This window comes from Cryptomeria japonica, chromosome 5 (assembly GCF_030272615.1).
Source record: "Cryptomeria japonica chromosome 5, Sugi_1.0, whole genome shotgun sequence".
Lineage (NCBI taxonomy): Eukaryota > Viridiplantae > Streptophyta > Pinopsida > Cupressales > Cupressaceae > Cryptomeria > Cryptomeria japonica.
This window is the reverse complement of record NC_081409.1, coordinates 482,132,437-482,149,602: the sequence shown is the minus strand read 5'-3', so window position 1 is coordinate 482,149,602 and position 17,166 is coordinate 482,132,437. Positions and strand designations below refer to the sequence as shown.

At 36.3% G+C, this 17,166-nt stretch overlaps 1 pseudogene; it reads left to right on the top strand.

Annotated features, from left to right (window-relative positions):
• The first annotated feature begins 14,985 nt into the window (after window positions 1–14,985).
• On the top strand, window positions 14,986–15,095 carry LOC131030768 (5S ribosomal RNA; annotated as a pseudogene).
• Window positions 15,096–17,166: the final 2,071 nt, after the last annotated feature.

Sequence of the window (17,166 nt, the reverse complement as noted above, 5' to 3'; positions counted from 1 at the left end):
CTAGGGAGTACGATAAGTTTCCCAATCCTACTTTCATGCTCATGGCTTAGAAATCATAACTTGCATTTTCAAGCTTATTGTAACTCCGAAAACACATTTTCATATTTCAGAAAATTGCCTTTAGGAAGCACAAGCTTTAAAATTATGATTTGGGAGTACGATAAGTTTCATAATCACACTTTCATGCTCGTCGCTGCTCAATTAGAAGTTACATTTTCAAGCTTGGTGTGCCTCCAAACACCCATTTTGACACTTCAAAACTTGCGTTTAGGAAGCACATGTTTCAAAATGATGATTTGGGAGTGCGATAAGTTTCACAACAACACTTTCATGCTAGTGGCTTCAGAATCAGAACTTGAATTTTCAAGCTTCTTGTGCCCCCAAACGCCCTTTTTGATGCTTCAATACATGCTTCTAGGAAGCATAAATTTCAAAATGATGATTTGGGGGTATGATATGTTTCATAATCATGGTCTTGGCTTCAAAATCAAAATTTGCATTTTCAATCTTGTTGTGCCTCCAAACACCCTTTTTGATGCTTCAAAACATGTGTTTTAGGAAGCACAAACTTCAAAATGATGATTTCGGAGTACGATAACTTTCATAATCACACTTTCATGCTCGTGGCTTCGGAATAGAAACTTGCATTTTCAAGCTTGTTGTATCTTTAAATACACATTGTGATGGTTTTACAACTTGTCAGTAGCATGATGCAAGTCTTGATTCTGGAACTAGTAGCATCAAAATTCAATTTTGATGCACATCATTCTCTTAGAAGTTCATTTTGGGGCTTGTGCCTTGAAAGCCCCAGTTTCTGAGCATGAAAATCAGTGTTTGGACATACAACAAGGTTGAAGTCATGTCACATGTTCTAATTCTAGAGCTGGTAGCGTCAAAACAGAATTTTGGCACACATCATGCTCTTACAATTTCATTTCGAAGCTTGTGCATCGAAAGCCCCAGTTTCAGAGCATCAAAATTGGTGGTTTGATGCATCAACAGAGTTTCAACATGCAAGTCCCAGTTTTAGAGCTTGTAGCGTTAAAATTTGACTTTGATGCACATTGTGCTCTTAGAACACTTTTTTGGAGCTTGTGCCCCGAAAGCCCCAGTTTGAAAATATCAAAATCGATGTTTGGCAGCATAACAAGGTTTCAAGATGCAAGTCCCAATTTCAAATTTGGTAGCATCAAAATGCTATTTTGGTGCACATCGTGCTTTTAGAACATCATTTTTGTACTTGTGTCTCAAAAGCCTCGGTTTCAAAGAATTAAAATCGGTCTTTGGAGGCACAACAGGCTTTCAAGATTCAAGTCCACTTCAAGAGTTGATACTGTCAAAATTTGATTGTGATGAATATCATTCTATTCGAACCTCATTTCAGACCTTGTGCATCAAAATCGATGTTTGCAAAAACAACAAGCTTTCAAGATGCATGTGCTGATTCTAGAACCAATACCATCAAAATGCGATTTTGACACACCGTGCTCAAAGAACCTCATTTCAGAGCTTGTGCCTAAAAATCTACAGTTTCAGAGCATCAAAATTGATGTTTGGAGGTAGAAGAAGGTTTCAAGACACTAGTCTTGATTTTGGAGTTGGTAGCATCAAAATTTGATTTTGATGCACATCGTGCTCTTAGAACCTTGTTTTGGAGCTTATGCCTAAAAAATTTTGGTTTCGAAGCATCAAAATTGGTGTTTGGAGGCACAACAAGCTTTCAACATGCAAGTCCCTATTCTGGAGTTTGTACTGTCAAAATGTGATTTTGATGAACATCATGCTCTTAGAACCTCATTTTGGAGCGTGTGGCTCGAAAGCTCCAGTTTCAAAATATCAAAATCAATGTTTAAAGGCACATAAAGGTTTCAAGACACAAGTCCCAATTCTCAAGCTGATAGCGTCAAAACACGATTTTGACAAACATGGTCTTTTTGGAGCATAAAAATAAGTGTTTGGAGGCACAAGAAAGTTTCAAGACACAAGTCCCCATTCCAGAGTCGGTAGTGTCAAAAGGCAATTTTGATGTACATCGTGCTCTTAGAACCTCATTTCGGAGCTTGTTCCTTGAAAGCCCTAATTTTGGAACATCAAAATCAATGTTTGGAGCCACAACAAGCTTTCAAGATGCAAGTCCCGATTCCCATGCTGGTAGCATCAAAATTCAATTTTGATGCACATCATTCTCTTAGAACCTTGTTTCGGAGCTTGCACCACGAAAGCCTCAGTTTTGGAGCATCAAAATTAGTGTTTGGACGCACAACAAGGTTTCAAGATGCAATACTCGATTACAGAGCCGGTAGTGTCAAAATGTGATTTTAAAGTACATTGTGCTCTTAGAACCTTGTTTAGGAGCTTGTGCATCAAAAGCCCTAGTTTTAGAGCATCAAAATTGGTGTTTGGAGGCACAAGGTTGCAAGACGCAAGTTGTGATTTTGAAGCTGGTAGCAAAACATGATTTTGATGCACATCATGCTCTTAGAACCTTATTTGTGGAGCTTGTGCCTTGAAAGCCCTGATTTTGAAACATCAAAATCAATGTTTGGAGGCACAACAAGGTTTCAAGAAGCAAGTCCCTATTCTAGAGCCTGTAGTGTCAAAATTCAATTTTGACGCACATCATTCTCTTAGAAGCTCATTTCAGAACTTGTGCCTTGAAAGACTCAATTTTTGATATCAAAATCAATGTTTGGAGGCACAACAAGGTCTCAAGATGCAGGTCCCAATTCTAGAGTCAATTGTGTCAAAATCTAATTTTGGAGCACATCGTGCTCTTAGAACCTCATTTCAAAGATTGTGCCTCAAAAGCCCCAGTTTCTGAGCATCAAAATCAGTGTTTTGTGGCACAACAAGGTTTCAAGATGCAAGCCTCGATTCTAGAACTAGTAGCATCAAAATTCAATTTTGATGCACATTGTGCTGTTAAAACCTTGTTTTAGAAATTGTGCCTCAAAAGCCCTAGTTTTGGAGCATCAAAATTGATGTTTGGAGGCACAACAAGGTTTCAAGATGCAAGTCATGATTTCAGAGTTGATAGTATCAAAATTTGATTTTGACACACATCGTGCTCTTAGAACCTTTCTTTGGAGCATGTCACTCAAAATCCTCAGTTTCAGAGCATCAAAATTAGTGTTTAGATGCAAAATAAGGTTTGAAGATGCAGGTCCTAATTCGAGAGCCAGTAGCATCAAAACATGATTTTGACAGTCATTGTTCTCTTAGAACCTCATTTTGGAGCTTGTTCCTCCAAAACCCTAGTTTTAGAGCATCAAAATCGATTCGGCAACAATAATAAAGGAAAACTGAGAGGGGGGTGAATCATTTTTCACTAGATATAACAATTTAATCACAACTTCATATCTATTCAATTGCAATAAGAACAAAGATAAAATAAATAACAACAACACACATAACACCAAGAGTTTGACATGGAAAACCACAGTGGGAACCTACCCACATTAAATATGATACCCTAGAGTAGTATGTGAAAATATTATAATGGGGAATGCACATGCATTCAGGAACACTGCCTAGGGAGTACTATAAGTTTCCCAATTGCACTTTCATGCTCATGGCTTCAAAATCATAACTTGCATTTTCAAGCTTATTGTACCTCCAAACACACATTTTCACACTTCAAAAAATTACATTTAGGAAGGCACAAGCTTCAAAATAATGATTTGGGAGTACGATAAGTTTCATAATCACGCTTTCATGCTCGTCACCCTTGAATTAGAACTTACATTTTCAAGCTTGGTGTGCCTCCAAACACCCATTTTGACACTTCAAAACTTGTGTTTAGGAAGCACATGTTTCAAAATGATGATTTGGGAGTGCGATAAGTTTCACAACGACGCTTTCATGCTCATGGCTTCAGAATCAGAATTTGCATTTTCAAGCTTCTTGTGCCTCCCAACACCCTTTTTGATGCTTCAATACATGCTTTTAGGAAGCATAAATTTTAAAATGATTTCTTTGGAGTACGATAAATTTTATAATCATGGTCTTGGCTTCAGAATCAAAATTTGCATTTTCAATCTTGTTGTGCCTCCAAACACCCTTTTTGATGCTTCAAAACATGTGTTTTAGAAAGCACAAACTTCAAAATGATGATTTGGGAGTACGATAACTTTCATAATTGCGCTTTCATGCTCATGGCTTTGGAATAGAAACTTGCATTTTCAAGCTTCTTGTATCTCCAAACACACATTTTGATTGTTTTACAACTTGCATTTAGGAAGCACAAGCTCCGCATGAAAGCATGATTATGAAACTAAGTCCTACTCCCAAATCATTGTTTTGAAGCTTGTGCTTCCTTGATGTAAGTTTTGAAACATCAAAATGTGTGTTTGGAAGCACAACAAGCTTAAAAATGCAAGTTCTAATTCCGAAGCCATGAGCTTAAACTCAGTTATGAAACTTATCTGAATCTGAAATCATCATTTTGAAGCTTGCGCTTCCTAAATGCAAGTTTTTAATCACTAGAATGTGTGTTTGGAGGTACAACAAGCTTGAAAATGCAAGTTTTAATTTCAAAGCCTCAAGCATGGAAACACAGTTATGAAACTTATCATACTCCCAAATCATCATTTTGAAGCTTTTGGTTACTAAATGCAATGTTTGAAGAATCAAAATGTGTGTTGGGAGGTACAACAAGCTTGAAAATGCAAGTTCTGATTCCGAAGCCACGAGCATGATGCAAGTCTCGATTCTAGAGCCGGTAGCATCAAAATTCAATTTTGATGCACATCATTCTTTTAGAAGCTTATTTTGGGGCTTGTGCCCCGAAAGCCCCAGTTTTGGAGTGTTAAAATCAGTGTGTGGAGGCACAACAAGGTTGAATTCATGTCGCAAGTCCTGATTCTAGAGCCGGTAGCGTCAAAACACAATTTTCATGCACATCATGCTCTTATAACCTTTTTTTGGAGCTTGTGCGTCGAAAGCCATGGTTTCAAAGTATCAAAATTGATGTTTGGTGGTATAACAAGGTTTCAAGATGCAAGTCCTAATTTCAAAACTAGTAGCATCAAAATGCTATTTTGGTGCACATCGTGCTTTTAGAACATTGTTTTTGAAATTGTGTCTCAAAAGCCTCGGTTTCAAAGAATCAAAATCGGTGTTTGGAGGCACAACAAGGTTTCAAGATGCAAGTCCCGATTTTGGAGCCGATAGCGTCAAAATTTTATTTTTATGCACATCATTCTCCTATAACCTCATTTTGAAGCCCATGCCTCAAAAGCCCTAATTTCAGAGCATCAAAATCATTGTTTGGAGGCACAACACAGTTTCAGAGATGCAAGTCCAGATTCCAGAGTCAGTAGCATTAAAACATGATTTTGGCACACATTATGCTCTTAGAAGGAGCTTATACCTTGAAAGCCCTGATTTCAGAGCATCAAAATTAATGTTTGGAGGCACAAGGAGGGTTCAAGACACAAGTCTTGATTCCTGAGCCGGTAGCATCAAAATGTGATTTTAATGCACATCGTGCTCTTAGAACCTCATTTTGGATATTATGTCTTGAAAGCCCCTACTTTAGAGAATGAAAATTAGTGTTTGGATGTACAACAAGTTTTCAAGGCACAAGTCTTGATTTTGGAGCCGATAGCATCAAAATTCAATTTTGATGCACATTGTGCTCTTAGAACCTCCTTTGAGAGCTTGTGCATTGAAAGCACCAGTTTCAGAGCATAAAAATTGGTGTTTGGAGGCACAACAAGCTTTCAAGATGCAAGTCCCAATTCAAGAGTCGGTACTGTCAAAATTTGAATCAGACAAATATCATTCTCTTTTTGGAGCTTGTGCATCAAAAGCCTCGATTTTGGAGCATCAAAATTGGTGTTTGGAGGCACAACAAGCTTTGAAGATGCAAGTGCTGATTCCAGAGCCGATAGTGTCAAAATGCAATTTTGACACACATCGTGCTCTTAGAACCTCATTTTTGAGCTTGTGCCTTGAAAGCCCTGATTTTGGAACATCAAAATCAATGTTTTCAAGATGCAAGTTCCGATTCCTGTGCTGGTAGCATCAAATTTCAATTTTGATGCACATTGCTCTGTTAGAACCTTGTTTCGAAGCTTGCACATCGGAATCCCCAGTTTCAGAGCCTCAAAATTGGTGTTTGGAGGTAGAACAAGGTTTCAAGACGCAAGTCCCGATTCCAAAGTCGGTAGTGTCAAAATCCAATTTTGAAGCACATTGTGCTCTTAAAACCTTGTTTAGGAGCTTGTGCCTCGAAAGCCCCAGTTTGAGCATCAAAATTAGTGTTTGGAGGCACAAGGTTGCAAGAAGCAAGTTCCTATTCTGGAGCCTGTAGCGTCAAAATTTGATTTTGATGCACATCATTCTCTTAGAAGCTAATTTCGGAGCTCATGGCTTGAAAGATCCAGTTTTGGAGCATCAAAATCAATGTTTGGAGGCACAACAAAGTTTCAAGATGCAAGTCCCGATTCTAGAGTCAATAGTGTCAAAATCTGATTTTATCGCACTTTATGCTCTTAGAACCTCATTTCGAAGCTTGTGCCTCGAAATCCCCAATTTTAGAGCATCTAAATAAGTGTTTTGAGGCACAACAAGGTTTCAAGATGGAAGCCCCGATTCTAGAGCCAGCAGAATCAAAATTCAATTTTGATGCACATTGTGCTCTTAGAACCTTGTTTTAGAAATTGTGCCTCAAAAGCCCCAGTTTTGGAGTATCGAAATCGATATTTGGAGGCACAACAGGGTTTGAAGATGCAAGTCCTTATTCCGGAGCTGGTAGTGTCAAAATTTGATTTTGACACACCTCATGCTCTTAGAACCATGCTTTGGAGCTTGTCACTCAAAAGCCTCAGGCTTTTCAATCTTGTTGTACCTCCATACACCCATTTTGATACTTCAAAACTTGAGTTTAGGAAGCACAAGCTTCAAAATGATGATTTGGGATTACGATTAGTTTCATAATCACGCTTACATGTTTGTGCCTTCATAATCAGAACATGCATTTCAAGCTTTTTGTGCCTCTAAACACCCATTTTGATGCTTCAAAACTTACTTTTAGGAAGCACAAGCTTCAAAATGATGACTTGGGAGTACGATAAGTTTCATAATCATGTTTTCATCCTCGTGGCTTCGGATTCGAAACTTGCATTTTCAAATTTCTTGTACCTCCAAACACCCTTTTTGATGCTTCAAAAATTGCTTTTAGGAAGCATAAGCTTCAAAATGATGATTTGGGAGTACGAAAAGTTACATAAATCACACTTTCATGCTAGTGGCTTCAGAATTAGAACTTGCATTTTCAAGTTTGTTGTAACTTCAAACACCCATTTTGATGCTTTAAAATATTTGTTTAGTTAGCACAAGCTTCAAAATGATGATTTGGGAGTACAATAAATTTCATAATCCTGCTTTCATACTTGTGGCTTCAAAATCAAAACTTGCCTTTTCAATCTTGTTGTACCTCCAAACAACCATTTTGATATTTTAAAACTTGAGTTTAGAAAGCACAAGCTTCAAAATGATGATTTGGGAGTACGATTTGTTTCATAATAGCGTTTACATTTTTGTCGCTTCGTAGTAAATAAATTTTCATAATCAAAACTTATGTTGTGCTTCCAAAAACCCATTTTGATGTTTTAAAACATGCGTTTAGGAAGGGCAAGCTTGAAAATGATTATTTGGGAGTATGAAAAAAACTGCATTTTCACGTAGCTTCGGAATCAAAACTTGCATTTTCAAGCATTTTGTGCATCCAAACACACATTTTGATGCTTCAAAATAATCATTTGGGAGTATGATAAGTTTCATAATCACACTTTCATGCTTGTGGCTGAAATGAAAACTTGCATTTCAAGCTTGTTGTGCCTTCACATACCCATTTTGATGCTTCAAAACATAAGTTTAGGAAGAAAAATTTCAAAATGATCATTTGTGAGTCATTCTCATGGCTTTAGAATCATAACTTGTTGTGCCTCCATACACCCATTTCATGCTCGTGGCCCCTCAATTAGAATTTATATTTTCAAGCTTGTTGTGCCTCCAACCACCCATTTTGATACTTCAAAACTTGTGTTTAAGAAGCACGTGTTTCAAAAAGCATGATTATGAAACTTATCGTACTACCAAACCAAATTATTGAAGCTTGTGCCTCCTAAATGCATGTTTTGAAACATAAAAATGGTTGTTTGGAGGAAAAACAAGCTTGAAAATGCATGTTTTGATTCCGAAGCCACTAGCAGTAAGCGCGATAATGAAACTTACCATACTCCCAAATCATCATTTTGAAGATTGAGATTCCTAAATGCAAGTTTTGAAGCATCAAAACTTGTGTTTGGAGGTACAACTAGATAGAAAATGCAATTCTGATTCTGAAGACATGAGCATGAAAGCATGATTATGAAACTTATTGTACTCACAAATCATCATTTTGAAGGTTTTCTTCCTAAACTTTTGTTTTGAAGCATCAAAATGGGCATGTGGAGGCACATCAAGTTTGAAAAAGAAAGTTCTAATTTCAGAGCCATGAGCATGAAAGCACAATTATGAAGATTATCATACTCCCAAATGATTATTTTGAAGCATCAAAATGTGTGTTTGGACACACAAAAATCTTGAGAATGAAATTTTTGATTCTAAAGCAACATGAAAACATAGTTATAAAACTTATCGTACTCCCAAATCATCATTTTGAAGCTTGCCCTTCCTAAACGCATGTTTTGAAGCATCAAAATGGGGGTTTGGAGGGACAAGAAGCTTGAAAATGCACGTTTCTATTCCGAAGCCATGAGCATGAAAGCACAATTATGAAACATATCGTACTCCCAAATCATCATTTTGAAGCATCAAAAAGGGTGTTTGGAGGCACAAAAAGATTGAAAATGTAACTTTTGATTCCGAATCCATGAGCATGAAAGTGCAATTATGAAACTTATCCTACTCCCAAGTCATCATTTTGAAGCTTGTGCTTCCTAAACATAAATTTTGAAACATTAAAATGTGTGTTTAGAGGCTACAAGCATGGAAGCTCAGTTATGAAACTTATCGTGCTCCCAAATCATCATTTTGAAGCTTGCGATTCCTAAACGCAAATTTTAACATTTTTGTGTGGAGGTACAATAAATAACCTTGAAAATGCAAGTTCTAATTTCAAAGCCATGAGCATGGAAATACGGTTATGAAAGCACGATTATGAAACTTATTAGATTCCCAAGTCATCATTTTCAAGCCTGCACTTCCTAAATGTAAGTTTTGAAGCATCAAAATAGGTTTTTAGAGGCACAAAAAGCTTGAAAATGCATGTTTTGATTATGAAACTTGAAACTAATCGTACTCCCAAGTATGAAAGCATGATTATGAAACTTATCATACTCCCAAATTATCATTTTGAAGTTTGTGCTAACTAAACACAAGTTTTGAAGCACCAAAATGGGTGTTTGGAGGTACAAAAAGGTTGAAAATGCAAGTTATGATTCCAAAGCCACGAGAATGAAAGTGCGATTATGAAACTTAGCGTACTCCCAAATTATCATTTTGAAGCATCAAAATGGTTGTTTGGAGGCACAACAAGCTTGAAAATACAAGTTCTGATTCTGAAGCCACAAGCATGATTATGAAACTTATCATACTTCCAAATCATCATTTTGAAGCTTGTGGTTCCTAAACACAAGTTTTGAAGCATGAAAATGGGTCTTTGGAGGCACAACAAACTTGAAAATGCAAGTTCTGATTAAGAATCCAAGTATGAAAGTGCGATTATTAAACTTATCGTACTCCCAAATCATGATTTTGAAGTTTGTGCTTTCCCTAAATGCAAGTTTTGAAGTGTCAAAATGTATGTTTGGAGGTACAACAAGCTTGAAAATGCAAGTTTTGATTCAGAAGCCATGAGCATGAAAACATGAAAGTTATCGTACTCCCAAATCATCATTTTGAAGTTCGTGCTTTCCTAAACACATGTTTTGAAGCATCAAAAAGGGTGTCTGGAAGCACAACAAGATTGAAAATGCAAGTTTTGATTCTGAAGAGACGATCATGAAAGAGTGATTATGAAACTTATCATACTCCCAAATCATCATTTTGAAATTTATGCTTCTTAAAAGCATGTTTTTAAGCAACAAAAAGGGTGTTTGGAGGCACAAGAAGCTTGAAAATGCAAGTTCTGATTCCGAAGCCACGAGCATGAAAGCGTCGTATAATACTCCCAAATCATCATTTTGAAATGTGTGCTTCCTAAACACATTCATGCTCATGAGCATGAAGGCACACCGAGCTTGAAAATGTAAGTTCTAATTAAGGGGCCACGAGCATGAAAGCGTGATTATGAAACTTATCGTACTACAAAATCATCATTTTGAAGCTTGTGCTTCCTAAATGCAAGTTTTTGAAGTATGAAAATGTGTGTTTGGAGGTACAATAAACTTGAAAATGCAAGTTATGATTTCAAGACATGAGCAAGAAAGTGCGATTGGGAAACTTATTGTTCTCCCAGATCATCATTTTGAAGCTTGTGCTTCCTAAATGCAAGTTTTGAAGCATCAAAATGGGTGTTTCATGGAACAGTAAGTTTGAAAATGCACATTTAGATTTTGAAGCCATGAGCATGAAAGTGCGTGCGATTGTGAAACTTATCGTACTCCAAAATCATCATTTTGAAGCTTTTCATGATTCCTAAATGTAATTTGGAAAAGCATCAAAATTCATGTTTGGAGATACAACAAGCTTGAAAATGGAAGTTCTAATTCTGAAGCCACGAGCAGGAAAGCATGATTATGAAACTTAACGTACTCCCATATAATCATTTTAAAGTGTCAAAATGGGTGTTTGGAAAAACAACAAGCTTGAAAATGCAAGTTATGATTCCGAAGCCACAAGCATGAAAGCATGATTATGAAACTTATCGTACTACCAAAACAACATTTTGAAGCATAAAAAATGGGTGTCTGGAGGGAAAACAAGCTTGAAAATGCATGTTCTGATTCTGAAGCCACTAGCACGTAAGCACAATGATGAAACTTATCATACTCCCAAATCGTCATTTTGAAGCTTGTGGTTCCTAAATGCAAGTTTGGAAGCATCAAAATTTGTGTTTGGAGGTACAACAAGCTTGAAAATGCAAGTTTTGATTCTGAAGCCATGAGCATCAAAGCATGATTATGAAACTTATCATACTCGCAAATCATCATTTTGAAGTTTTTCTTCCTAAACTTATGTTTTGAAGCATCAAACTGGGTATGTGGAGGGACAATAAGCTTGAAAATGCAAGTTCTGATTTGGGAGCCACGAGCATGAAAGCGCGATTATGAAGCTTCAAAATAATGATTTGGGAGTACAATAAGTTTCATAACTGAACTTTCAGGCTTGTGGCTTCGAAATTAGAACTAGCATTTTCAAGCTTGTTGTGCTTCCAAACAATGAGCTTGAAAATGCAAGTTATGATTTTGAAGCCATGGGCATGAAAGTGCGAGTGGGAAACTTATCGTACTTCTAGATCATCATTTTGATACTTGTGCTTCCTAAACACAAGTTTTGAAGTATCAAAATGGGTGTTTCATGGAACAACAAGTTTGAAAATGCACGTTTGGATTTTGAAGCCACGAGCATGAAAAAGCGATTGTGAAACTTATCATACTCCCAAATCATCATTTTTATGCTTCAAAATATGCATTTAGGAAGCACAAGCTTCAAAATGTTGATTTGCTAGTACGATAAGTTTCATAATCACACTTTCTACTCATGGCTTCAGAATCATAACTTGCATTTTCAAGCTTGTTGTGCCTCCAAACACCCATTTTGACACTTCAAAACTTTTGTTTAGGAAGCAGAAGCTTCAAAATGATAATTTGGGAGTACGATAAGTTTCACAATTGCACTTTCATCCTCGTGGCTTCAAAATCCAAGCGTGCATTTTCAAACTTGGTGTTACATGAAACACACATTTTGATGCTTCAAAACTTGCATTTAGGAAACACAAGTTTCAAAATGATGATTTGTGAGTATGATAAGTTTAATAACCACACTTTCATGCTCATGGCTTCAAAATCATAACTTGCATTTTCAAGCTTATTGTACCTCGAAACACACATTTTCATACTTGAAAACTTGCGTTTAGGAAGCACAAGCTTCAAAATGATGATTTGGGAGTACGATAGCAAGTTTTGAAGCTTCAAAATGGGTGTTTCAAGGAACAACAAGTTTGAAAGTGCACGTTTGGATTTTGAAGCCACGAGCATGAAAGTGAGATTGTTAAACTTATCATACTCCCAAATCATCATTTTGAAGCTTGTGCTTCCTAAATGCAAGTTGTAAAAGCATCAAAATGTGTGTTATATAAGATCTTATGGGTCTGGTGATGTTCTTCGTGTTATGAAATATTTTTTAGTGTTGTAGCATGTTGCAGATGTTCTTGGCGAGATTTTTGGTCGTGTTTCATGTTCATGGACTTGATTTGAGTCCATTCTATGTTGTTATGGAATTGTATTGGTCTGGTGGTTGATCTATGTATCTTGTGATGTAATTTCATAATTAGGTGACAAGTGTTGAGCAGAGAGTGTTGCAAAGCACACAAATGTGCTTAACCAGAACTTTCATCAGGCATTAGGAGATGATATTCTTTCAATTGTCATCCCATTTTGATGCTTCAAAACTTGTGTTTAGTTAGTACAAGCTTCAAAATCATGATTTGGGAGTACGATAAGTTTCATAATTGTGCTTTCATACTTGTGACTTCAAAATCAAAACTTGCCTTCTCAATCTTTTTGTACCTCCAAACACCCATTTTGATACTTCAAAACTTGAGTTTAGGAAGCACAAGCTTCAAAATGATGATTTGGGAGTACGATTAGGTTCATAATCTCACATACATGTTTGTGGCTTTTTGATCTAAGCATAATCGAAACTTGCATTTTGAAGCTTGTTGTACCTCCAAACACACATTTTGATTCTTCAAACCTTGCGTTTAGTAAGAAAAAGCTTCAAAATGATGTTTTGGGAGTACGAATATTTTCATAGCCATGTTTCCATGTTTACAAAAAGCTTGAAAATGCATGCTTAGATCAGAAAGCCACAAACATGTAAGTGCGATTATGAAACTAATCGTACTCCCAAATCATCATTTTGAAGCTTGTGCTTCCTAAACTCAAGTTTTGAAGTATCAAAATTGGTGTTTGCAGGTACAACAAGATTGAAAAGGCAAGTTTTAATTTTGAAGCCACAAATATGAAAGCATGATTACAAAACTTATCGTACTCCCAAATCATCATTTTGAAGCTTGTGCTAGCTAAACACAAAGTTTTGAAGCATCAAAATGGGTGTCTAGAGTTACAACAAGCTTGAAAATGCAAATTATGATTCCGAAGCCATGAGCATGAAAGTGCGATTTATGAAACTTATTGTACTCCCAAATCATCATTTTGAAGCTTATGCTTCCTAAGAGCAAATTTTGAAGCATAAAATTGGTTGTTTGGAGGCACAACAAGCTTGAAAATGCAAGTTCTGCTTCCGAAGCCACAAGCATGAAAGCATGATTATGAAATTTATCATACTTCCAAATCATCATTTTGAAGTTTTTGTTTCCTAAACACATGTTTTGAAACATCAAAAAGGGTGTTTGGAGGCACAACAAAATTGAAAATGCAAGTTTTAATTCTAAAGCCACGACCATGAAAGCGCGATTATGAAACTTATCATACTCCAAAATCATCATTTTGAAATTTATGCTTCCTAAAAGCATGTTTTGAAGCATCAAAAAGGGTATTTGGAGGCACAAGAAGCTTGAAAATGCAAGTTTTGATTTCGAAGCCACGAGAACGAAAGCATCATTGCGAAACTTATCCTACTCCCAAATCATCATTTTGAAACATGTGCTTCCTAAGCACAAGTTTTCAAGTATCAAAATGGGTGTTTGGAGGCACACCAAGCTTGAAAATGTTAGTTCTAACTAAGGGGCCACAAGCATGAAAGTGTGATTATGAAACTTTTTGTACTCCTGGATCATCATTTTTAAGATTGTTCTTTTTGAATGCAAGTTTTGAAGCATCAAAATGTGTGTTTGGAGGTACAACAAGCTTGAAAATGCAAGTTCTGATTCTGAAGTCATGAGCATGAAAGCATGATTATGAAACTTATCATACTTGAAAATCATCATTTTGAAGTTTTTCTTCCTAAACTTATGTTTTGAAGCGTCAAAATGGGTATGTGGAGGCAAAAGAAGCTTGAGAATGCAAGTTTTGATTCCGAAGCCACATGAAAACATAGTTATAAAACTTACGTACTCCCAAATCATCATTTTCAGCTTGCCCTTCCTGAATGCATGTTTTGAAGCATCAAAATGTGTGTTTGGAGGGACAAGAAGCTTGAAAATGCGAGTTTCTATTACAAATCCACGAGCATGAAAGCACAATTATGAAACTTATTGTACTCCCAAATCACCGTTTTGAAGTTTGTGCTTTCTATAAGCATGTTTTTAAGCATCAAAAAGGGTCTTTGGATGCACAAAAGATTGAAAATGTAACTTTTTATTTCAAAGTCATAAACATGAAAGTGTGATTATGAAACTTATCCTACTCCCAAATCATCATTTTGAAGCTTGTGCTTTCTAAACATAAGTTTTGAAACATCAAAATGTATGTTTGGAAGCACAACAAGCTTGAAAATGCTAGTTCTAATTCATAAGCCACGAGTGTGAAAGCTCAGTTATGAAACTTATCGTACTCCCAAATCATCATTTTGAAGCTTGTGCTTCCTAAACACAAGTTTTTAAGTATTAACATGTGTGTTTGGAGGTACAACAAGCTTGAAAATGCAAGTTCTAATTTCAAAGCCACAAGCATGGAAAGACGGTTATGAAACTTATCGTACTCCCTAATCATCATTTTCAAGCTTTTGCTTACTAAATGTAAGGTTTGAAAAATCAAAATGTGTGTTTGGAGGCACCATGGGCTGGGTGGTCGAGGTGGATTCGCACGTGGGTCGTGGTTTGCTAAGTACACACTATGACAAGCTCATAACAAGTGCGATCATACCATGCATTGGATCCCATCAGAACTCCACAGTTAAGTGCGCTAGGGGTAGTAGTACTAGGATGGGTGACCTCCTAGGAAGTCCCAGTGTTGCACATTTTTTTAGTTTTGTACAACAAGCTTGAAAATGCAAATTTTGATTCCAAAGCCATGAGCATGAAAGCGCGATTATGAAACTTATCGTACTCCCAAATCATCTTTTTGAAGCTTGCGCTTCCTAAATGCACGTTTTTAAGCATGAAACTTATCGTACACACAAATCATCATTATGAAACTTATCGTACTCAAAAATCATCATTTTGAAGTTTTCCTTACTAAACGTATGTTTTGAAGCATCAAAATGGGTATATGGAGACACAACAAGCTTGAAAATGCAAGTTCTGATTTTGGAGCCACAAGGATGAAAGCGCGATTATGAAACTTATCATACTCCCAAATGATCATTTTGAAGCAAGTGCTTCCTAAACACAAGTTTTGAAGCATCAAAATGTGTGTTTGGACGCATAAAAAGCTTGAAAGGCCATGTTTTGATTCTGAAGCCACGTGAAAGCATAGTTATAAAACTTACTGTACTCCCAAATCATCATTTTCAAGCTTTCCCTTCCTAAACGCATGTTTTGAAGCATCAAAAAATGGGCTTTTGGAAGGAGAAGAAGCTTGAAAATGCAAGTTTTTATTCCGAAGCCACGAGCATGAAAGTGCAATTATGAAACTTATCGTTCTCCCAAATCAATGTTTTGAAGTTTGTGCTTTCTAAACGCATGTTTTGAAGCATCAAAAAGGGTGTTTGGAGGCACAAAAAGATTGAAAATGTAACTTTTGATTCCAAAGCCATGAGTATGAAAGTGTGATTATGAAAGTTATCCTATTCCCAAATCATCATTTTGAAGTGTGTGCTTCATAAACATAAGTTTTGAAACATGAAAATGTTTGTTTGGAAGCACGATTATGAAACTTATCATACTCCCAAATGATCATTTTGAAGCTGGCGCTTCCTAAACATAAGTTTTCAAGAATCAAAATGTGTTTGGACTAACAAAAAGTGCAATTTTTTTAATTCCGAAGACACATGAAAGAACAATTTTATCGTACTACAAAATCATCATTTGAAGCATAAAAATGGGTGTTTGGAGGCACAACAAGCTTGAAAATGCATGTTTTGATTCCAAAGCCACTAGCATGTAAGCACGATGATGAAACTTATCATAATCCCAAATCGTCATTTTGAAGCTTGTGCTTCCTAAACACAAGTTTTGAAGCATCAAAATGTGTATTTGGAGGTACAACAAGCTTGAAAATGAAACTTCTCATTCTAAACCCATGAGCATGATTATATAACTTATCATACTCTCAAATCATCATTTTCAAGTTTTTCTTCCTAAAATTATGTTTTGAAGCACCAAAATGGGTATGTGGAGGCACAACAAGTTTGGAAATGCAAGTTCAGATTTTGAAGCCATGAGCATGAAAGCGTGATTATGAAACTTATCATACTCCCAAAGGATCATTTTGAATAATCAAAATGTGTGTTTTCATGCATAAAAAGCTTGAAAATGCAATTTTTGATTCTGAAGCCACATGAAAGCATAGTTCTAAAACTTATCGTCCTCCCTAATCATCCTTTTCAAGCTTACCCTTCCTAAACACATGTTTTGAAGCATCAAAATGGGTGTTTTGGAGGGACAAGAAGCTTTAAAACGCAAGCTTTTATTCTAAAGCCGCGCAATTATGAAACTTATCGTACTCCCAAATCATCATTTTGAAGTTTGTGCTTTCTAAACGCATGTTTTGAAGCATCAAAAAGGGTGTTTGGAGGCACAAAAAGATTGAAAATGTAAGTTTTGATTCTGAAGCTATGAGCATGAAAGCATGATTATGAAAAATTTCCTACTCCCAAATCATCATTTTGAAACTTGTGCTTCCTAAACGTATGTTTTGAAGTATGAAAATGTGTGTTTGGAGGTACAATATTCTTGAAAATGCAAGTTATTATTTCAAAGCCACTAGCATATAAGCATGATGATGAAACTTATCAGACTCCCAAATCATCCTTTTGAAGCTTGTGCTTCATAAATGCAAGTTTTGAAAAATCGAAATGTGTGTTTGGAGGTACAACAAGCTTGAAAATGAAAGTTTTGGTTCTGAAGACATGAGTATGAAAGCATGATTA